Source organism: Chiloscyllium plagiosum, unplaced genomic scaffold (genome assembly GCF_037043375.1).
Source record: "Chiloscyllium plagiosum isolate Xiang-an unplaced genomic scaffold, Cpla_swu_hap1 HiC_scaffold_37, whole genome shotgun sequence".
Taxonomy (NCBI): domain Eukaryota; kingdom Metazoa; phylum Chordata; class Chondrichthyes; order Orectolobiformes; family Hemiscylliidae; genus Chiloscyllium; species Chiloscyllium plagiosum.
The window spans coordinates 19,240,109-19,264,077 of record NW_028270175.1 but is presented as its reverse complement, the minus strand read 5'-3'; the positions used below and the strand labels follow the sequence as shown (position 1 = coordinate 19,264,077).

Sequence of the window (23,969 nt, the reverse complement as noted above, 5' to 3'; positions counted from 1 at the left end):
GGAGTGACTGGGCTTGTATACACTTGAGTTTAGAAGGATGAGAGGGGATCTGATTGAAACGTATAAGATTATTAAAGGATTGGACACGCTGGAGGCAGGAAGCATGTTTCTGCTGATGGGTGAGTCCAAAACCAGAGGGGACAGTTTTAAAAATAATGGGTAGGCCATTTAGAACAGAGTTGAGGAAAATCTTGTTCACCCAGAGAGTGGTGGGTATATGGAATGCTCTACCCCAGAAGGCAGTGGAGGCCAAGTCTCGGGATACTTTCAAGAAAGAAATGGATAGAGCTCTTAAAGATAGTGGAATCAAGGGTTGTGGGGATAAGGCAGGAACAGGATACTGATTGTGGCTGATCAGCCATGATCATAATGAATGGTGTTGCTGGCTCGAAGGGCCGAATGGCCTACTTCTGCACCTATTGTCTGTTAATATACTAGATGGCCCTGATATGAAAGGCTGAGTTAGTTGGGTCTATATTGTTTGGAATTTGAAAGAAAATGAGATGATCTAATTGAAACTTGCAAGTTTTACATGTTTATGGAAAGGCCAGACAGAGGTTGTTTCACCTGTTGGTGGAATTAGAATCACCAGGAAATGGCCTTGGGGTAAATGCAGTTATTTTAGGACTGAGATGAGAAGAATTTCCCTCACTGCAATGGTGGTCAAACATTTTGAATATTCTATCCCAGAAGATTGTGAATGCTTAATTTTATGTTGGTGTATTAACTTTTCAAACCCAGTGAGGTGTTGAGAGGGTAGGTTGACCAACTGTTACCAGTTCTAATTTAGTCTAACTTTTTAATGAGCTCTTTTGAGTTACTCAAGACCAGTGTGAAATGACTCACTGATTTTATTTGTGTAATACCCTGATCGTAGCACATTATTTGATTTGTGCTGATGTGACTGGCATCTTGCCACATGGAAAATTGTGGAAAAATTACACCTGCACTTTGCAATGTGATGTGATCTGTTTTTTACCTAGTACAATATAGATGATATGTTACAATAATGCTTTGAGAATTGCAACAATAAATTTGCATCAAAGTTACTGTTCATTCTATCTGAAGGGCCAATTTTAATAATGAGAAGTTATCCTGGAGTTGATGTGAGGCAAAATTGCCTTCAGGATGTTAAGTTTTCCAGTTCCAAACAAAGCAATTTTTAACAATTGCTCCCTTATTTGTCTGAAGTGCCATTTGTTTAGTCAGAAGGTTGAGAAGATAGTTAACAGTGTGTTGAAATATAATTGCATTCTAAATTCTAAACATGCCTATCTAGTTAGAATTCCTTCAACGTTTTACTGGCACCTACTGAGAAATAGATTTTTGCAGTTCTTTAGACTGTAACTTGAACTGTGAATCAAATAATGATGGCACTCGGCCAAAGAATAAAAGCCTTTCTACAAAAGGCAAGTGGTTTCATTTCAACTTAATTGTGAACTGATGATGTACTGTTTTAAGTAGTGCTATTATATCCACTAAACATTTTCTGGTTGTCAGGGTGGTGAAATATCATTTTTATTCTGTAATTTGTTCTTAATTTGAAACAAGGTCCTAGTGTTCAAACATAGATTAAAGGGGAAAGGGATTTTGACTTTGTTAAGGTGAGTTTCAGGAAAAACAATGGACGCAGCTAGTGTTTTGTTACTATAGATTTGGTTAGTATATTGAAAGCATGCTAGCTGGAGGCTTATTGATTGATGCAAATGGGTATAGAATTTCTCATTCACCAACTGTTAGTTCACAAATGTGTGATAATGCAGATTTGAGCAGCAAGAAATCATTAAAGAATGAAATGTATAGTATTGTCTTGAGCACAAGTTCATCCTGAGAGGAAGTTCAAAACTTTGAGGTGCAGTTAGCCTAAAATATGTTGTATTTGGTTTTAATAAGTGTTCAACATAGCTCAGTTTTATTTGCTGTTCATGTACGGATGGCCCGACTGAGGCCAGAATTGAGAGGTGCTGCCAAGAGGAGAGTCTGTGCCTGTGTGCACCTTGTGCCACGTAGAGATGCCATTCTGACAAAATAAAGCCTTAAATAAATGGGGTAAAGGAATGGGAAAAGGTGAGAATTGGAGTAGAGTGAAAATAAAAAACAAAAGTGGTATAGGAGAAGAAAAGAGGAAAAAGAATGAGTAGATTATAAAGAGATGGATTATTATTGCTAATAGGCAGATCTTAATTAGATTTGTTTGCTTAAAGTAAGTATGCTGAAGGTGGATTCGTACGGAAAGAGATTATCTAATACCATCAACTGAAATGTGACTTCACTTAATGCAGAACTCTTGAGTATGGTAGTATATTTGTCACTATAAATTGCCACTATAATGTACACTCTGATCCTTTGAGTGATGACAGGAGCTCCATGTTCCTGAAGGGTCACCTGTGGTTGGGGAAGTAATGGGCAAATTACAGTCCAAAATATCCTTAATGGCAAAAACGGGGAAAAGGCAAGAAGGCAGAGTAAAACTGTAGTGGCGTAGTGATTCTGGTTATTGTATTTCAACATATCTGACCAGCAACCTGTCAAGATTGTGTGGGTAATGATGGCAGCTCAAAGTTTCCATGTTAAACAAATTTAATTTGATTGTATTATTGTCACATGAACTGATGCATAATGAAAAGTGTTGTCTTGTGTGCTTTACATGCAGATCATACTATGCAAGTGCATCAGGGTAACAGGACAGAATGCAAGCTACAATGTTACGGCTGTTGAGAAGGTGCAGAGAGAGACCAGTATTATCATTAATATTAAAAAGGTCCATTCAATAATTTGATAACAGCAGGGAAGAAGCTGTTCCTTAATCTGTTGGAAGTTGTTTGGGTGGAATTTAGAAATAAGAAAGGGATGATCACCTTACTGGCATTGTATTATAGACCCCCTAATAGTCAGAGGGAAATTGAGAAACAAACTTGTAAGGGGATCTCAGCTATCTGTAAGAATAATAGGGTGGTTATGATAAGGGATTTTAACTTTCCGAACATAGACTGGGACTGCCATAGTGTTAAAGGTTTAGATGGAGAGGAATTTGTTAAGTGTGTACAAGACAACTTTCTGATTCAGTATGTGGATGTACCTACGAGAGAAGGTGCAAAACTTGACCTACTCTTGGGAAATAAGGCAGGGCAGGTGACTGAGGTGTCAGTGGGGGAGCACTTTGGGGCACTTTTAATTCTATTAGATTTAAAATAGTGATGGAAAAGGATAGACCAGATCTAAAAGTCAAAGTTCTAAATTGGAGAAAGGCCAATTTTGACAGTAATAGGCAAGAACTTTCAAAAGCTGATTGGAGGCAGATGTTTGCAGGTAAAGGGACGGCTGGAAAATGTGAAACCTTCAGAAATGAGATAACGAGAGTCCAGAGAAAATATATTCCTGTTAGGGTGAAAGGAAAGACTGGTAGGTATAGGGAATGCTGGATGACAAAAGAAATTGAGGGTTTGGTTAAGAAAAAGAGGAAGCATTTGTAAGGTATAGACAGGATAGATCGAGTGAATCCTTAGAAAAATATAAAGGCAGTAGGAGTATACTTAAGAGGGAAATTAGGAGGGCAAAAAGGGGACATGAGATCACTTTGGCAAATAGAGTTAAGGAGAATCCAAACGGTTTTTACAAATATATTAAGGACAAAAGGATAACTAGGGAGAGAATAGGGCCCCTCAAAGATCAGCAAGGTGGCCTTTGTGTGGAGCCGCAGAAAATAGGGGAGATACTAAACGAGTATTTTGCATCAGTATTTACTGTGAAAAGGATATGGAAGATATAGTCTGTAGGGAAATAGATGGTGACACCTTGCAAAATGTCCATATTACAGAAGAGGAAGTGCTGGATGTCTTGAAACGCATAAAGGTGAATAAATCCCCAGGACCAGATCAGGTGTACCATAGAACTCTGTGGGAAGCTAGAGAAGTGATTGCTTGGCCTCTTGCAGAGATATTTGTATCATTGATAGTCACAGGTGAGGTGCCGGGAGACTGGAGATTGGCTATCGTGATGCCACTCTTTATGAAGGGTAGTAAGGACAAACCAGGGAACTATAGACCAGTGAACCTGACGTCGGTGGTGGGCAAGTTGTTGGAGGGAATCCTGAGGGACAGGATGTACATGTATTTGGAAAGGTAAAAACAATGACTGCAGATGCTGGAAACCAGATTCTGGATTAGTGGTGCTGGAAGAGCACAGCAGTTCAGGCAGCATCCAAGGAGCTTCGAAATTGACGTTTCGGGCAAAAGCCTGATGAAGGACTTTTGCCCGAAACATTGATTTCGAAGCTCCTTGGATGCTGCCTGAACTGCTGTGCTCTTCCAGCACCACTAATCCAGAATGTATTTGGAAAGGCAAGGACTGATTAGGAATAGTCAACACAGCTTTGTGCGTGGGAAATCATGTCTCACAAATTTGATTGATTGTTTTGAATAAGTAACAAAGAGGACTGATGAAGTAACAAAGAAGATTGATGAGGATAGAGCAGTAGATGTGACCTATATGGACTTCAGTAAGGCGTTTGACAAGGTTCCCCATGGGAGACTGATTAGCAAGCTTAGGTCTCACGGAATAATGGGAGAACTAGCCATTTGGATACAGAAATGGCTCAAAGGTAGAAGACAGAGGGTGGTGGTGGAGGGTTGTATTTCAGACTGCAGGCCTGTGACCAGTGGAGTGCCACAAGGATTGGTGCTGGGTCCTCTACTTTTTGTCATTTGCATAAATGATTTGGATCTGAGCATAAGAGGTACAGTTAGTAAGTTTGCAGATGACACCAAAATTGGAGGTGTAGTGGACAGCGAAGATGGTTACCTCAGATTACAACAGGATCTTGATCAGATGGGCCAATGGGCTGAGAAGTGGCAGGTGGAGTTTAATTCAGTTAAATGCGAGGTGCTGCATTTTGGGAAAGCAAATCTTAGCAGGACTTATACACTTAATGGTAAGGTCCTAGGGAGTGTTGCTGAACAAAGACCTTGGAGTGCAAGTTCATAGCTTCTTGAAAGTGGAGTCGCAGGTAGATAGGATAGTGAAGATTGCGACGGGTCTGCTTTCCTTTATTGGTCAGAGTATTGAGTCCAGGAATTGGGAGGTCATGTTGTGGTTGTACAGGACATTGGTTAGGCCACTGTTGGAATATTGCGTGCAGTTCTGGTCTCCTTCCTATCGGAAAGATGTTGTGAAACTTGAAGGGTTCAGGAAAGATTTACAAGGATGTTGCCAGGGTTGGAGGATTTGAACTACAGGGAGAGGCTGAACAGGCTGGGGCTGTTTTTCCTGGAGCATCAGAGACTGAGGGGGGACCTTATAGAGGTTTACAAAATTATGAGGGGCATGGATAGGATAAATAGGCAAAGTCTTTTCCCTGTGGTTGGGGAGTCCAGAGCTAGAGGGCATAGGTTTAGGGTGAGAGGGGAAAAATATAAAAGGGACCTAAGGGGCAACTTTTTCACGCAGAGGGTGGTACGTGTATGGAATGAGTTGCCAGAGCAAGTGGTGGAGGCTGGTACAATTGCAGCATTTAAGACTCATTTGGATGGGTATATGAATAGGAAAGGGTTTGGAGGGATATGGGCTGGGTGCTGGCAGGTGGGAGTAGATTGGGTTGGGATATCAGTTCGACTGAAGGGTCTGTTTCCATGCTGTACATCTCTATGGCTCTATGTGCAAAATCATCTTTATCTGCCTGACAGAAGAAAGTATAGTGGGGGTAGGAGGGATCTTTGATTATGTTAGTCATTTTCCCAAGGCAGCAGAAAGTATAGATGAAGTCAATGGATGGGACTGTGTTCACAACCACTGTAGTTTCTTTTGGTTTTGGGAAGAGCAATTGCCATTCCATATGGGGAAGCATCCAGATAGAAAATGGTGCAACTTTATAAATTTTCTAGAGTATTTATGGGCATGCCAAATTTCCTTAACCTGCTGAGTGGGTAGAGATGTTGCTGTGCTTTCTTGACTGTAGTGTCAATGTGGGTGGACCAAAACTGTGGTCTATTGGTCAGGAAGTCGACAATCCATTACTGAGAGGGCAGAGAGACTTTGGTCCCAGAGTTTGGAGGTGAGTTTATTTGGAATTATGATGTTGAAGGCAGAGCTGTAGTCAATAAGTGGGAGCCTGACATAGGAATTTTTGTTATCCAGATGTTGCAAGGATGAGTGTAGGGCAGGGTGATGGTGTTGACCATAGACCTGTGGCATTGGTAGGTGAACTGCAAGGGATCAAGGCAATCTGGGAGGCTAGAGTTGATGCGAGCCATGACCGACCTCTTTAAGCACTTCATAATTATGGAGGTCAGAGCCACTGGATGGTAGTCATTGAGGCAAACTGTTATGAGTAACTGCCGGTTCTACCAGAGTTCATTTGTCAAGTCCTATGGCAGTGGAGAATATGCAATGTGATAGGTTCATAGATACAGAGTGCCTAATCAAGAATCTGCACAGGTGACAGATGTATGAAGGTCATTAAACACCTGTATTGGGAAAGTGTGTCTTTAGGCAGCACATCTGCAAATATTGGAACTCTCCTGCACAATGTCCAGGTGAAGAACTTCATTTGTACCATGAGCCATCAAAAGTCCAAATTGACATAGTCTCCCTGAGTGTGGCCCACTTCCCTGGAGAGGGGCAACAGTAGGGACAAATAAGGAATCTAAATTATGGTGGAAAGGGCAGGCTACCCATTACACTCATCGTAATGGAATTTGTATTGCCATCTGCAATAGGATCTTGGATGTGTTGCTTGAATTCCCCAATTGTACAAATGGAAGGCTCATGACACTTCACTTACAACTTGGTGTCTCCACCACATGGTGAACTATACATAAATATAACTTGTGTAGTCCCAAATTAATTGGTAATGATTCAAGTTAGCTCAGAACAGTAGTCAACCTTCTGTTTAAACAGGCTCAGGTAGGTTTGTTACAACTTATTACTGAAGGTATCTTGGGTAATGAAATTACAGGTACCAAGGTTAAAACAAGTATAGATAAGACCAAGTGACTAAGGTGTGCTGTTGTGGCTTGTTGCTTAAATTTCTTATAGTGAAGGGAAGAGGTTAACAACTGAAGTTATATCCAGCAGCTGTGAATATTTCTGTAGTTGAATAGGTTCTTTTGTGCAGGTTGGTTCCTCAGAACAGTAGGCTTTTGGGAGAGAGAAGCTTCCTTTTCTTCACTAATTCAGTTGTTTCAGCATTTTCACATTGCCTGTTTCCTGCAACAGGGCCGTGTTTGATTTCTGTGTGCTTTCATGCTTTAGAAATGTACAGAATAGAAGCAGGTGTCGGTCATTCAGTCCTTTTGGGTTTGCTCTGCCATTCAACATTGTCGTGGCTGATCATCCAACTTAGTATCCTGCTTTTCTTAATACCCTTTAATCCCTTTAGTCCTAAGAACTATAGCAAACACCTTGAAAATATTCAATGTTTTGGCTTCAGTCCCTTTCTGTAGCAGAGACTTTCACAGGTTTGCCACTCTCTGGGTGAAGAAATTTTCTTCTCATCTCAGTCCTAAGTGGCCTATCCTGTATCCTTAAACTGTGACTCCTGGTTCTGGACTATCCAGTCATTGGGAACATCCTTCCTGCATTCACCCTCTGCAGTCCTGTTAGAACTTTATAAATTTCTGTGAGATCTTGTTTCGTTCTTCTAATTTCCAGTAAATATAGTCCTAACCGATCCAACGTTTCTTCCTATACTGGGCCTGCAATCCTAGGAATTACTCTGGTAAACCTTTTGTTGCATTCCCTCCATGGTCAGAACATCCATCCTCCAAAAACGAGCCCAAAACTGCATGTAGTATTCCAGATGTGGTCTCACTAAGGCCTTGTAGAATTGCAGGAGAAAGTGAGGACTGCAGATGCTGGAGATCAGAGCTGAAAATGTGTTGCTGGAAAAGCGCAGCAGGTCAGGCAGCATCCAAGGAGCAGGAGAATTGACTTTTCGGGCATGCGCCCTTCTTCAGGAATCCTTTCCTGAAGAAGGGCTCATGCCCGAAACATCGATTCTCCTGCTCCTTGGATGCTGCCTGACCTGCTGCGCTTTTCCAGCAACACATTTTCAGCTTGTAGAATTGCAGCAAGACATTCCTGCTTCTCTTGCTATGAAGGCCAACATATCATTTGCTGTCTTCACCGTTTGCTGCCCCTGCATGCTTACTTTCAATGAGTGGTGTACCAAGACCCCCCAGTCTCATTGCATAACCCACCTTTCCCAATCCATCTCCATTCAGATGATAATCTGCTTTCTAGTTTTTGCTTCCGAGTGGATAACACTATATTGTGAATATCTAGAGTCCAAGCACTGATACTTGTAGTATCCCACTAGTCACTGCCTGCCACTTGGCAGAAAGACCAGCTCATTCCCGCTGTTTGTTTCCTGTCTGCCAACCACTTGTCCGTCCATGTCAGTATACTACATTGATCCCATACACTTCAACTTTACATGCTAATCTCTTATGTGGAATCTTATCAAACCCCTTCTGAAAATCCAAGTAAATCATGTCCACTAAAAAGGCTGTTGTGACGTGGTGGCAGTGTCTCTACATCTGAGCCACAAAGCTCAGTTTCAAGTCCCACCTTCTCTAAAGGTGTATAATAACATCCTTGAACAGGTTGATTAGAAAATACTATGGTTGATTAGAAAATTCGTTCTCTCTCATCAACCATATTAATTACAGCCTCTATCATTTCCAATAGATTTATTAAGCATGATCTCCCTTTTGTAAGTCCCAAATGGACTGTCTGATCCTGTCACCATTTTCCAAATGCTCCGTTATTATATCTTTAATGGATTCTAGCATTTCCCTAGTGATGTCCGGCCAACTGGTCTTTAATTTGGTTCTCTCTCTATCTCCTTTTTGAAATAATAGATTGCGTTAGCTGCCCTCCAATACATGGGAACTTTTCTGTAGATCCCTGAAAGATGACCACCAATACATCCACTAATTCTAGGTTCACTTCCTTAATTACTGTGGGACATAATGTTGAACCCTGGGATTTCTAGACTATAGTCCCACCAATTTCTTGAATTCCACTTTCCTACTAATGAAGAATGCTAGGTTTATTCTAAAAGTATACTTTTTGTGACTAGAGACTGGGAAATCATAAATGGGCTTTGAAGCAGTCTTCTGCAACTGCCTTGGCCTGCTCTGGCCTCTGTCCTGAAGAACAATGTTTAAATTTAATTTCCAATGTACAGATTTTTAAAACAAATGTCCTTTTAAACAAGTCTATCTTATGTATAAAAAACCTAATCACTTGGCACTTTCATAACACCCTTACCCTTTCGGGAAAAATTGAAACTTTTTTTTTACAGAGCTGCATCATGAAGACACAAAATGGAGAGAATACCAGTTTTCTTCTACACACAGTGGCTGATACCACACAATTTGAGGAAATTTCTAAGATTTTATCTGGGGATTATTTTCCCCTTTTTATTCTCCCGATTTTGTTTTATAACAAATCAGAACTGTTTCCTGCCTTTGGGCTAAATTAGACTCTGTCTTTCCAACATTTTTCCCATTGAGGTCTGTAAGAAAAATAAGGCTGACAAATTTAGAGCTAGGTTGACTGTTACTTCCTTACCTGGAACATTTCTTGCTCATTTCCAGGTTTGAACCTTTTACATTCTCTTTTCAAGATATAAGTTTGCATGGCCTCCCTTTTTGCTGTAACTCATCTTCTGTTTGGTCAAAGCTGTTTTGTTTCGTTGTTAGCAGGATATCATTAATATTCCTGTCTTGTCTGTATAAAATCTTTAAATTTTTTGTGACCCACTCAATTTATTCAGTTATGTTTGAATGAGGTCAACAGCTTGATCACATGGGCCCATGAGCTGAGGAGTGGCAGATGGAATTTAATTTAGATAAATGTGAGGTATTACATTTTGGTAAGGCAAACCAGGGCATACACCTTATGGTAGGTCACTGAGGAGTGTTACTGAACAAAGAGACCTGGGGTGCAGGTTCATAGTACTTTGAAAGTGGAGTTGTAGGTCAACAGTGGTGAAGGTGTTTGGCATGCTTGCCTTCATTGCTCTGTGCATTGAGCATAGATGTTGGGATGTCCTTTTGAGGCTGTACAGGACATTGGTGAAGTCTCTTTTCGAACATTGTGTTCAATTCCGGTGTTCCTGGTAGAGGAAAATTAAATTTGAAAGGGTTCAGAAAACATCCTCAGTGCTTGGGAGCCTCTTGTGAAGCGCTTCTGTGATCTTTCCTCCGGCATTTGTAGTGGTTTGAATCTGCCACTTCCGGTTGGTCAGTTCCAGCTGTCTGTTGCAGTGGCCGGTATATTGGATCCAGATCAATGTGCTTATTGATTGAATCTGTGGATGAGTGCCATGCCTCTAGGAATTCCCTGGCTGTTCTCTGTTTGGCTTGTCCTATAACAGTAGTGTTGTCCCAGTCGAATTCATGTTGCTTGTCATCTGCGTGTGCAACGTTATGGTAAACCTAATCTGTACCCTCTTTAAAGCCTCTGCATCCTTCTAATAGTGTGTTGACTAGAACAGAACACAATATTCGAAATATGACCTTATTAAAGTTCTTAACAGTCGCAACATGACTTGCCAATTTTTATACTCTAGGCCTTGGCTGATGAAGCTGAAAAATGTGTTGCTGGAAAAGCGCAGCAGGTCAGGCAGCATCCAAGGAGCAGGAGAATCCACGTTTCAGGCTTAAGCCCTTCTTTTCCTTGGATGCTGCCTGACCTGCTGCGCTTTTCCAGCAACACATTTTTCAGCTCTGATCTCCAGCATCTGCAGTCCTCACTTTCTCCGCCTTGGCTGATGAAGGCAAGCATGCCATGTGCCACCTTAACCTCTTGTGTTGTCACGTTCAGGGAACTGTGGATCTTTCTGCATGTTGAGGATACTGAGGGTTCTACCATTTACTATATACTTCCCTCCTACATAAGGTCTCCCAAAATGCATCACCTCTCATTTATCTGGATTAAACCCCATCTGCCATTTCTTTGCCCAAGTCTCTAGCATATCTATATATAAAACAAACATCAGTGTACAGCACTCAGGTCTCTGTGGAAACCACTGGTCGCAGGACCCAGTCTGAAAAGCACCCTTCTGCAACTCTTCTATGACTAAGCCAGTTATGTCTTGCCAGCTCAGTGTGGACCCCATATGACTTCACCTTTTGTATCAGCCTGCCATAAGGGACTTTGTTAAAGGCCTTGCTAAAGTCCATGTAGAGTCATACAACATGGAAACCGACTCTTTGGTCCAACTAGACAACATCTCATCGATCATCTTTGTTACTTCCTCAAAAATCTCAATCCAGTTTGTGAGAGTCACCTCTCCCTGCACAGAGCCATTGCTAATGTCTGTATTTTCCCAAATGTAAATAAATCTTATTTCTAAGAATCTTCAATAATTTCCCTAACACTAATGTGAAACAATTTGTTTGGAGTTCTTTTTAGTCTTTTTTTGCTTCTTCCTGAAGGTGGTGATTCTTTACTGATTTGCAGTTTCAATAAGTATTGCTCGTCATCAAGTGGTTGTTGTCTCAGTGACTTTAAGTGCTTAGTGAATTTAAATTGTTTCACTTACTGCACTTTCTGCAGAGATTGGTAGAACTCCACTTGATTTTTAATTATTTTACATTAACCTGTTAGGATACTCCTCTGCATAAATGGGACATGAACCTGCACCATCTGGCCCACAGCAGCAACACTAGGCCCTCTACTTGAACTTTATCCTTAACCAAAGGGTGTTTAGGCTGATTGTAGCACCATCATTGTTGCCTTGCTGGGTTGGTAGTTTTTTATTTTATGGATCAGGAATTGCAACTGTTAAAACTGAACTATTTATTAGATAAAGTCATCGATCAGGAAAATCCTTGTTCATAATTGATACTAAGTTAGAATAAAATTTAATGATTAGTAGACTTGAAAAGTACTTCTGTGTTTTGATTTTCTCATTTGTATTTAATGTGACAGCGTGCCAACCAACTCAGTTAGAGCAGATTTGGTCAACTTAAGCATTAAACGTGCTTGCTGTTCAAGTTGCAACTGCATCATATTTTAATACTGTTACCAGTTAGTAGCATTTGAACTTGTTTATAGGTTAGCAGAAATTTTCCACATGCAATATACTGATTTTGGCCCATAAGAAATATGAACAGGAGTAGGCTGTTCAAGCCTACTCCACCATTAAATAAGGTCATGGCTGAACCAACACTTCTCACGTCCACTTTTCTGTCCTTTCCCCATAACCCTTAATGCCCCACTAATCAAGAATCTGTCTATCTCAGCCTTAAATATGTACCTCAAGACTCTACCCTCTTTTTGGCAGAGTTCCAAGGACATTCAGCCTATTGAAAGAAAAAGTTTCTCCTCATCTCAATTTTAAATTGGCAACTCTTTATTTTTCAACTATATCATCTGATCTTCTCCATGAGAAGAAACATCCTTACAGCATTTACCCTGTAAAGCCCCTAAAGAGTCATTTGTTTTAATAAGATCACCTCTCATCCTTCTCAACTCCAATGAGTAGAGTCCTAATATCTTTAACCTGTGTTCATAAGACAATCCCCTCATATTGAGGATCATCCTAGGAAACCTTCTCAGAACTGTCTCCAATGTAATAATATCTTTCCTGAAACAAGGAATCAAACTACTCTCAGTGTACTCTAAATATGGTCTCCCCAGCACCTTGTACAGTTGTAGTTAAGATTTCCTTATTCCTATATTCCAAACCCCTTAAAATAAGGGCCAGCATTCCTCTGGGTTAGTTTTGTGTTTTGTGCACAATACCCTAAAGTACCTTTTGTGTTGCAGATTTTTATCTTTTAAATAATATTCTGTTCTTTTATTCTTTCTTCAAAAATGAATAACTTTACATTTTTCCACATTATATTTCCCAACTTCTTACCCACTATGGCTCATTTCTAATAGCCAAAATCTTGCTAATTTCCTTATCAAACCCATTAAGCTTTCCTGTTACCATATCTGTTGCGCTTTTCAAAAAAAGTTCCTTTTGCATTCCCATCTTCTTGTTGCTAGATTTATAAATATGTCACTTTGTAATCTCTACAGGAAGAGTAGCTTACTTGAATTCAAGTTGTTCAAAACTGATCATTTTAAACCTTGTCCTCTGTCTTCGAGACAGAAAGAGTCCTGGAGAGTCAACTTTTCCTATTATATAATTTTCTTAAATTCTGATATCAATGGTGTAGCTTTTCTTTGAAATTTGTTTGAAGAGGAAGACTAAAATTGCACACGAAATGCAGATAGGAACATAAGAGTTAGGAGCAGGAGAAGGCAGTTCAGCCCTTTGAGCCTGCTCTGCCATTTAACATGATCATGGCTGATCTTATTCTGGTTTTAACTCCACTTTCTGCTTCCTGTAGCCCTTTATCCCATTTTTCATCTGAAATATATCTATTTCTTTCTCAAATCTGTTGATTGATTCTGCCTCCACTGCATTCTTGGATTGTGAATTCCACAGATTCACAACCCTCTGAGAGACGTAGTTTCTCTTCATCTCAGTTTTGAACCTATCTCCTTTTAATGTATATCTGTGAACTCTTGTTCAAGATTGTCCGACAGGGGGAATCACCTGTTCAATGTCTACCTTATCAATCCCCTCATCTTAACATTTTATACATCAGTCAGATCTTCCCTCATTCTTCTGAACTTCAGCAAATACAAGCCCAAACTATTCAACCATCCCTCATATGGACAGCCAGTTCAACCCCAGAATCAACCTGGTGAACCTCTTCTGAACTGCCTCCAGTGCCACCACATCCTTCCTCAAGTTAGAGGACCAAAACTGGACACAGTATTCCAGTGTGGTCTCACCAATGCCTTATATAATTGTAACTACATGACTTTTATAAACCGGTCCTTTTGCAATAAGTGGCAGGACTCCATTGCCTTTCCACCTTTATCAAAGCTGAATAAGTTAAAAAAGCAACTTTTGGTTATAATGTAGGTTATCTCATGTTCCATGCATCTCAACTGTCTGTTCACGTTATTTTCAGCTTGGAAGAACTGTACTAATGACTTTTGTGACTTGTCCACTAAAACCCCAAAATCTCTCTCCTCTGTCAACTCAATTACATTCTCATTCTTATTACCCTTCATGTCAAATCTCAAACCTCTCATTCCTCTTCTTAAACTGTTGCCGTTTTTCTCATCAAACTTATTAAGGTGCCTTTTTAAATTTGTGGTCATTGGCAAACACCATTTGTTGTTTGCAATTTGGTATTGCCTAAAAAATTCCTTAACCTATTTTAAACAGCAATGACTTTATAGCATTCCATAGCTACCTGGCTGTCAACCAGTAACCTCAGTTTCAAAACTGTTGAAAATTGTCAGGCAGCAGGCGTGTCTTATTGATCTTGAGCTTCAGCAACCACCTCAATGTTGTCTTTTGTGATTTAAAAACATTTCAGTTTATATTCATACTTAAATAGCGACTTAAATGCTGGCCTTTCTCAATTGTTCCCTTCACGTACTCAATTTTCAGCCACCACTTTCCCATCGGTGGTTTTTAGTGGACCAGTCCCTCTTTGCAACCCATATTTATTGTCGTCTCTGGGCTTATTTAAACTCATTTATTGAAAGACTGGTATAGAGAATGAGCCTTTATCTGATTGAATGGCAGAGGGGTGTTTGGCACTTATTTTCTGTGTTCCTATTCCAGTTCTGAATTTCTTTAACAAATTTCCTCTGTGATCCTCCTCCTTATTCCTTTTGGCATTCCTCAACCTACCTTTATAGATCTCATTATCTTTTATTGAACTTATTCATTTTCTTCTGTTTGTAAACAATTACAGGGGCAAATTGTCTATCTTAAATCTGGCTGAAATTATTTCTTCTTTCCTTTCATTTTTTTTGTGGACTTGTTGTCTTGCTGGTGAGAATCACCATTAATGCCTGCCGCAACAGTTTTAAGAAAGTGTTTTTGAACATTCAATCTATTGCTGTAGATACTTTGCTTTTCTTCTCCTGACACCTTCGCTCTGAAGAAGAATCATATCAGACTTGACTGTTTTTATCTGACTGTTGAGTTACTCCAACACTTTGTGTTTTGAGTCTGGTACATAGGTGCTTTTCAAGCTAGTGATGACAGTGCTTTAGTGGAATTTATTTACTGAGTCTGCATAAATAAATCCATCTCATTCACAACACACAACAGGGCTATTGATTTTTGGCTAGGAAGCTAGTTCAGTTATTGAAAATGCATTTTTTAAAAAGTTGTTACTAATGTCAGTAGGAAATTGAGGAAATCAAAGTGTAATTTAATAGGAGATATTAAGGACTGCAGATTATGGAAGTCAAAGTCAACAAAATGTGGAGCTGGAAAGACACAGCAGGTCAGACAGCATCGGAGGAGCAGGAGAGTCGATGTTTCGGATCAGGACTCTCAGTAACTTGGAGATAGTGAGGACTAGAGATGCTGAAAATCAGAGTTGATAAAATGCGGAGCTGGAAAGGTCTTGATGAAGTGTCCTGACCCAAAACGTCGACTTTCCTGCTCCAAGGATAACTTAATGGTTGGATAGTAACTGCACAATAGCCATTATCATTGCAAAGAGGGAGAATAATATTGGCCTTAATGTTTAAACTTTTTTGAGGGTCCTTTGTGCTGCAACAAAAATGAAGGTTTAGGTGCAGCTTTGTTCCAACTTCAATCAGAAGATTATATGCTTTATGCAGTTCCTCTCTCAAACTCTACTATCTCTTCCTTCCAGCTAATGACATGGTTTTTTTTAAATACTGAGTCACAGTTGGTTTCCTGGCTGGAACTGTAGATGGTTTTTTTTAAAGCCATGGGCTAAAAGAGCTCCTCTGCTATGCTCAAAATCAAAACATGTAAATTAAGTGACAAGAATGAAATCTGTGGCAGTTTTCATATTTGATAATGAAGAATATGCATATGCAGTTTAGATTTTAACAAATACATTTGATCTATTCCTGCACAGATTGCATTCGTGTTTAATATAGCTTTGACTGATCTGTTCATTACCTTTTTGACATGATCTAGCATGGAGTAGTCCACTATTTTTTTCTCATTGTTTTTGTCAGTGTTTTTGATGAATTCAAATTGGAAGAGAAGACTTAAGCAAAAGCAGGCGTATAGTTAATGGTAGGCCTCTTAGGAGTGCTACCGAACAAAGAAACCAAGGGATGCAGATGCAAAGTTCATTTAAAGTGGAGTTGCTAGTCAGTCAGGGTTGTGAAGAAAGCAGTTGGCATGCTTGCCTTCATTGCTCAGTGCGTTGAGTATAGAAGTTGGGATGTCATGTTGTGACGGTACAGGACGTTGATAAAGTCTGTTTTAGAAAATTGCATTCAATTCTGGAAAGAAGTTGTTAAACTTGAAAGGGTTCAGAAAAGATTTACAAGGATATTGCTGGGATTGGAGGGTTTAAGCAACAGGAAGAGGCTGATTAGGCGGTGGCCTTTTTGCCTGAGTGTCAGAGATTGAGGGGTGACCTTATGGAGGTTTATAAAATCATGAGCACCATGGATAGGATAAATAGCCAAGGTCTGTTTCCTTATGGTAAGGTAATCCAAAACTAGAAGGCATAGGTTTAAGGTAAAAGGGGAAAGATTTAAAAGGGACCTGAGGGTTTTTCACGCAGAGGGTGGTACATGTATGAAATGAACTGCTAAAGGAGGTGATGGAGGTGGTTGCAATTACAACATTTAAAAAGCATCTTGATGGGTATGTGAATAGGAAGGGTTTAGAGGGTCAAATTAAGATATTTGGTTGGTGTGGACGAGTTCGACCAAAGAGTCTATTTTTGTGCTGTATAACTCTGATTGTATATGGTTCCTCAAACTTGCTGCATCACTCAGGGAGGTGATGACTGGTCTTTTGACTTAAATACTATTCCCTGCCTGATCCCTGTTTCTTTGATAAGAGTTCAGAAATCTATCAATTTCAGCCTTGAATGTATGCAACAACAAAGCATCCACAGTCCTCGGGTAGATAATTTCAAAGGTTCACATGCCACTGAGTGAAGAAATTTCTTATTTCAGTTCTTAAATGGCTTATTCCCCCATCCACATAGTTCCTATCTCTGAGCTAGAAGATTTGAGTTCAATTCCAGTTTACCTCAGATGTTTGTCATAACATGTCCAACAGGTGGATTGAAAATAACCATCATTCCTTGGGTAAGAAGGCTAAAACTATTCTCAGTACTCCAATTACAGTGTCACCAAAGTCCCTTGCGTTTGCAGCAACATCTTTTTAGTCTTCTCCTCTAATCCCTTGCAATTAATCAGATAATTCAAGCAATTTTGAACTGATAATAACTTACCTGTGAGATTATCTCAATAACTGCTATACCTTCATGTGAATTTTGAATGAATTCAGTCAAGAATCATCTAATGAAATGCCACGTATAAGTATGGGAATGAGTGCTTTAATTTTAAAAGTGTGCTCATTCACAGCTCGTGGACATTTTTAGCATGACTGTGTACATTGCACATCTTGATACAGGAGAGATGTTAATCCAGAGACCCAGGTAATGTTCTAGGGACCAGAGTCCTGCCATGGTAGACAGTGGAATTCAAATTCAATTATTTTTTAAAAATCTGGAATTAAGAGTATAATGCTGACATGAAACTATTGTCTGTTGTCAGAAAGATCCATTTGGTTCTCTAATGTCCCTTTGGGAGGGAAACTGCCATCCTTACCTGGTCTGGCCTAGCATTTATTGAATAAAATTTAATGGAGAAAAAAGTGTGCTGCCTTCTTGAACTGCAGTCTGTGTCATGAAAGATACAGTTTGTGACAAAAATAAAATCTGTTCTACTGTTTTCATATTCATGAAAATGGGGTATGTATATTGCAGTTTATATTAAAATAAAGCTACCATATCTTGTTAGGTAAGACGTTATTGTATACAGTTGTAGGATACACATTATAGGGAGGATCTGAATGCATTGAAGAATGGTTCCAGTAATGAGGAACTTCAGTTATGACGATAGATTGTAGTTGGGATGGTTCTGCTTGGAAATAAGGCTATGGGGAAATTTAGAGTCATAGAGACCCTTTGGTCCAACTTGCCCATGCCGACCAGATATCCTAACCCAATCTAGTATCATTTGCCAGCACCTGGCCCATATCCCTCTAAAACCTTCCTATTCATATACCAATCCAGATGCTTTTTAAATGCTGTAATTGTACCAGCCTCATCCTGTTCCTCTGGCGCCTCATTCCATGTACACACCACCCTCTGCATGAAAAAGTTGCCTCTTAGGTCCCTTTTATATCTTTCCCCTCTCACACTAAACCTATGCCCTCACTTGTTCTGGGTCCCCCACCCCAGGGAAAAGACCTTGTCTATTATCCTATCCATGCCCCTCATGATTTTATAAACCTCTATAAGGTCACCCCTCAGCCTCCAATGCTCCAGGGAAAACAGCCTCTCCCTATAGCTCAAATCCTCCAACCCTGGCAACATCCTTGTAAATCCTGTCTGAACCCTTCCAAGTTTCACAACATCCTTCTGATAGGAAGGAGACCAGAATTGCACGTAATATTCCAAAAGTGGCCTAACCAATGTCCTGTAAAGCCATAACATGACCTCCCAACTCCTGTATTCAATACTCTGACCTATAAAGGAAAGCATACCAAATGTCACCTTCACTATCCTATCTACGTGCGACTCTACTTTTGAGGAACTATGAAACTGCACTCCAAGGTCTCTTTGATCAGTGACACTCCCTAGGACCTTACCATTAAGTATATAAGTTCTGCACTGATTTGCTTGTCCAAACTGCAGCAGCTCACATTTATCTAAATTAAACTCCACCTACCACTCCTTATCCCATCTGATCAAGATCACATTTTACTATGAAATAACCTTCTTCGCTGTCCACTACACCTCCAATTTTGGTGTCATCTGCAAACTTACTAACTATACCTCCCATGTTCACATCCAGATCATTTATAAAAATGGCAAAAAACAGGTTTTCAAAATCATCAGCAGCTGGATAGACTAGGTAGGGAGAAATTGTTTCTGCTTGTAAGAACAACAAAGCATAGATCTTAAGTGATGTGTGAAAAAGGCAAGGATAATGTAAACAACGCTTTTCTCACAGTAAGTAGTTAAGGATGGAATGCACACCTGGAAATGTAACAGAAGCAGGTTCATTTGAGGCATTCAGGAGGACATTGACAATTAGTTGGATGGAAATGGTGTGCACAGGTCTCGGGAAAAGTTAGAAGATTGGCACTAGGTAACAAAATTGCTGTGGGTCTAATGGGACTCATCAACAGTATAATAGTTGTGATTGTGAATTTTTAGGATTTTGGCTCAGTGATTAATAATGATATATTTTCACCTTAGGATGGTGAATTATGCAATAGTATGAGGTTGTAGTTTGAGAGACATTGTTCTGAAAGCCTTGGTGATTTGCTGCATTGCATCTTCAAATGGTACCCATTGAAGGAAGCTGAGAAAGATTATCAACTCAGTTATTCTGACTGAAAATAGATGTCACTATTTCAACCATGGTTTTCCCTCTGTGTAATATTACCCAATATTATTTCATATATTAAAGTTACATCAGCCTAATTAAAATTACTCAATTTTATATTCTCAGAAGACCTGGTGATATCCACAAAAAATATTATGATACCAGTTGACGCTAATACTGTGCAAGTCAGATGCTGAAGTGAAACCTAGCATGTTCAACCATCAGTTTTATTTTTGTTGTTGTTTTCTGTGATCTATCACTGGCCATGCACAAGAGGCTGCCAGAGTTCTTTTCATTAGTGCATCAAAGTTTATTACAAATATAGGCAATAATTTAACCCTTTTACACTCAACAAAACCTTCCAAATACATGAACCTCAGTGAAAGGTCATTCTATTGCCATTTAAAATGTCTTGCTCAGTTCGGTGGCTGTAATTGGTTTCTGAACTCTTCTCCTTACTGATTTTAAACCACTCAGGACTTATTTTCTACAGCCCTGACTGTTTTAGAGACTGATGAATTGTACTGATGCTGTTACAGTTTTTCTCTGAATGATCTGTTTCTCTCTGAAAAAGCCTTACAAACTACCTTTCTAATAAGACTTGTTTCTGTCGGTTTCTTTTGTGTCATAGGACACTATATTACTAGTCAACAGTCTTTTTGTCTCCCTTCTACCCATTTTTCTGAACTGTACATGTCAAGCTCTCCTCTAAGGCTGTAACCACTTAAAAAATACATGCATCAATAAACTTCGGACAACTTTGTACTGCAATTAGAACTCAAAAATTAAACTAAATCTGTACTTCCCTCTTCCTCAATATAGCAATACAAATCGTACTTTAAACTATACATAATTTCTCCACTTTAGAATTAAGCTTCCAAACAGTAGTAATTATAGATCATGAATCTTCGCAACAGTAATGGGATAAATTGATTTCTGAATTAGTGTTTTAGAACTGCAGTTTAACCTTTTTTTCAACCTTTAAGTGAAAGTGCACTCTCAAGTCTTTGTGCATTATACATTGCATTTTGTCTTCGTATTTAATATTAGAAACCAACTGATTTGTAGACCATGAAACCTTTCCGGTATTGTTTGAAAACTTTGTATCTTGTTGAGCTACTACTAATATGTTTATTTTATTCTTGATAATCTCTTCATGCAAATACAAAATATATTGCCACAAATTAAAAGTAGTATATTAAAAAAACCAAGTGGCAAAAGAGGAGCTTATGCTGCATTGATTATTTTCTGTACAGCTTTTTGCCTGTCGTTGGTTTAAGGAGTGACTGCAAGAATTGTTAATCAGCACTGCAGTTCCGGGTTTCCTTGAAATATGCAAAGTACAAGTCATTGTTTTGTATCATGTAAACGTTCCTCTGGCACCTCCTACAGGACTCCTAGCTGGACCACATCTGCTGCTGCAAAAAGGATTCTTCACCAAATAACTATCTGCTTATTTTGCAAGCTCTTTGCAATAAATACGTATGTACTGCATGCATTAAAAATGATCTGAAGCACTAGTCTGAGAATACAATTGAGTTCCAAGTTGAATGGAAGATGCTGCAATATTATGTTTTGTCTGACAGTTTGATAGAGAGTTGTAGTCATGACAATCCTTTTAAAATTGATGTCTCTATTAAGCCAACGTTTTGGTTTTCCCTGTCAGAATGAATCAGATTTGTGATCAGTTTGTCTTTAAAAATTATATTGTTGTAACATATGTACATTCTGCATGGTTTTTAATGGAATTGTCCTCCAGTGGTATTAATAGCTTTAGTGTTGGTACCATGGTACCTCACTTACTTGAAATGACTGCTTCTGCAAGTTACAGTCAAATGCTGCAGTGCAGAGGCAGGAGTATTTTCAGCAGCCATAATATTGTCAGTTAGAGAGAGAAATTTATGCATCAAGATTTTACCTATAATATATTAAGAAATTAAATTGGTTCTTTTAATACGTCAAATTACATTCTGATTCTTTTAGAACTTAAAAAATATTTACTGTTGACTGTGTAGATCAGTAGATTGGAATTCAAAATAGACATCATGCATGTGGAGTGTAAATGAGTGCAGGTTCTTGCATCCCTCTGCTTCTTGATTTGATCAGGAGGGGAGGGAGTTGTGTATTCTTGATTAGATTTTCACATTCTATGTAACTCTTCCTTTAACTTGCCTGAAACAAGAGTGATGCCAGGTATTCTACTCAGAAGAATACAGTATCTGATCATTTTTAAAAAAATAATTCAGAACAACAATTGAAAATTGAGTGGTTCCTTGTTTCTAAACTATATCAACATACATTTGTAGTATGGTTTCCATTTTTAGAAAATTACTGAATATTTACAATAATGGAAGCTGAGGTTAACAAAGATTTTTAGGAAAAGAACAGGTGGATTATTGAACCTTGAATCTATTCTGCTGATATTGTGGTTTAACTCAATCTTATCTAAATGCTTTGTCGCTAATATCCCCTTTATCAATTGTCTAACAAAACTATCAGTCTCATCTATAATTTTTAATTGAGCTGACATCTGTTTGTTTTTGTGGAAGAGATTCCACACTTCTGTCACTCACTGCATGAAAATGGGTGCATGCTTACATTGGTTGCTGTCTAGCATACATTAACAGATGAAATCTTGTGGAGCTAGTGTGATATATTGCCAAATTGGCATTCAGTGAGGTGAGATTGGGGTCATGAATCTGCAAATAGCTTACTTTATAGGACTTGCTTTTCATGATTATGCTTGCTGACTTGCAAACAACACCTGAATATTTAAAGCTTGATCTTATTTTTAAATCCATAAGTGGCCTTGTTCACTCCCTGTCTTTGTAATCCCCACAAGCCTTTGAGATATCTGTGCTGTGCTAATTCTGACCTCATGAACATCCCTCATTTTATTTACATTATCATTTGATGATCTCGTGATGCTTTCAGCTGTCAAGGCCTCAGGACTTGGAAATTTCCATGTTTGTCCTCTTAGCTTTTCTACTGTTTTATAGAATCATAGAATTTTACTGTACAGGAGGCTGCCATTCGGCCCATTGTGTCCATACTGGCTACAAAGGTCTTATTCTCTCGCCGTATCTTCATAGCCCTCTAATTTCATCACTTTCAAATATATAGTGTCCAGTTCTCTCTCTTTCAAAAAAAGACTCTTTTGAAAATTGATTCCAATACTCTCCCAGGCAGTACATTCCAAATCCAAACAAGTCTGAAAAACGTAATTTCTTGTTTCTAGCTGTCTTGCTGACGGTTGTGAAACTGGGACCCTAGTTACTGATGTACAACCAGTGGAATTAGAACATCCTTTTTTTACCCTAATACAGCTTTTCAGAATCTTGAACACCTCAATAATATTAACTCTTAGTTTTCTCAGTTTCAATGAGAACAAACTTAATTTCTTCAATCTAGTCTTCCTTGTATTTAAATCCCTAATTTCGTTGAAGTAAATCTCCTTTGGCGGATTCTCCAAGGCTTTAATATCCTTCCTGTAATAAGGTGCCCACGACTGAACACACTACTCCTCCAAAAGTGTTTCCTCTTTAATAAGCAAAATGAGGCAGAATTTTGAATTGAAAGTTGGGTTGCACCCTTTCCTCTTCTGACTGAGCATGAGACAGGAAGGGCCATGGTTGCTGATGGTTGCAGATAGAGTCACAGAGGTGTACAGCATGGAAACAGCCCCTTCGGTCCAAATCCTCCATGCCAACCAGATATCCCAACCCAATCTAGTCCCATTTTCCAGCACCTGGCCCATATCCATACAAACCCTTCCTATTCATATACCCATCCAGATGCCTTTAAATGTTGCAATTGTACCAGCCTCCACCACTTCCTCTGGCAGCTCATTCCATACATGTATCAGCCTCTGCATGAAAAAGTTGCCCCTTAGGTCTCTTTTGTATCTAATCCCTCTCACCCTAAACCTGTGCCTTCTAGTTCTGGACTCCACTATCCCAGGGAAAAGACTTTGTCTATTTATCCTATCCATGCCCCTCATGATCTTATAAACCTCTATAAGGTCAGCCCTCAGTCTTCGATGCTCCAGGGAAAACGCCCTCAGCCTATTCAGCCGCCCCCTGTTGCACAAATCCTCTAACTCTGGTAACATCATTATAAATCTTTTCTGAACCCTTTCAAGTTTCATAACATCCTTCCAATAGGAAGGATGCCAGAATTGCATGCAATGTTCTAAAAGTGGCCTGACCAATGTCCTGTACAGCCGCAACATGCACTCCCAATTCCTGTACTCAATACTCTGACCAATAAAGGAGAGCAAACCAAATGCCACCTTCATTATCTTACCTACCTGCGACTCTACTTTCAAGGAGCTATGAACCTGTACAACAAGGTCTCTTTGTTCATCAACACTCCCTAAGACCTTACCATTAAGTGTTTTAAGTCCTGCACTGATTTGCTTGTCCAAAATGCAGCAGCTCGCATTTATCTAAATCAAATTCCATCTGCCACTCCACAACCCATTGGCCCATCTGATCAAGATCCCGTTGTCATCTGAGGTAACCTTC

At 39.3% G+C, this 23,969-nt stretch overlaps 1 protein-coding gene across 9 annotated transcripts in view; it reads left to right on the top strand.

Annotated features, from left to right (window-relative positions):
* Positions 1 to 23,969, top strand: part of kcnab2a (potassium voltage-gated channel subfamily A regulatory beta subunit 2a) — a 281,823-nt gene that overhangs the window by 82,063 nt on the left and 175,791 nt on the right. The window contains exon 1 of one of the 9 annotated variants that reach the window (XM_043675968.2): positions 20,841 to 20,925. The exons of the other annotated variants lie outside the window; for them this stretch is intronic. The gene's annotated coding sequence lies outside the window, so the exon portion shown is untranslated. Of the gene's footprint in view, positions 1 to 20,840; positions 20,926 to 23,969 lie in introns of those variants that run through there. 9 annotated transcript variants of the gene reach the window in all.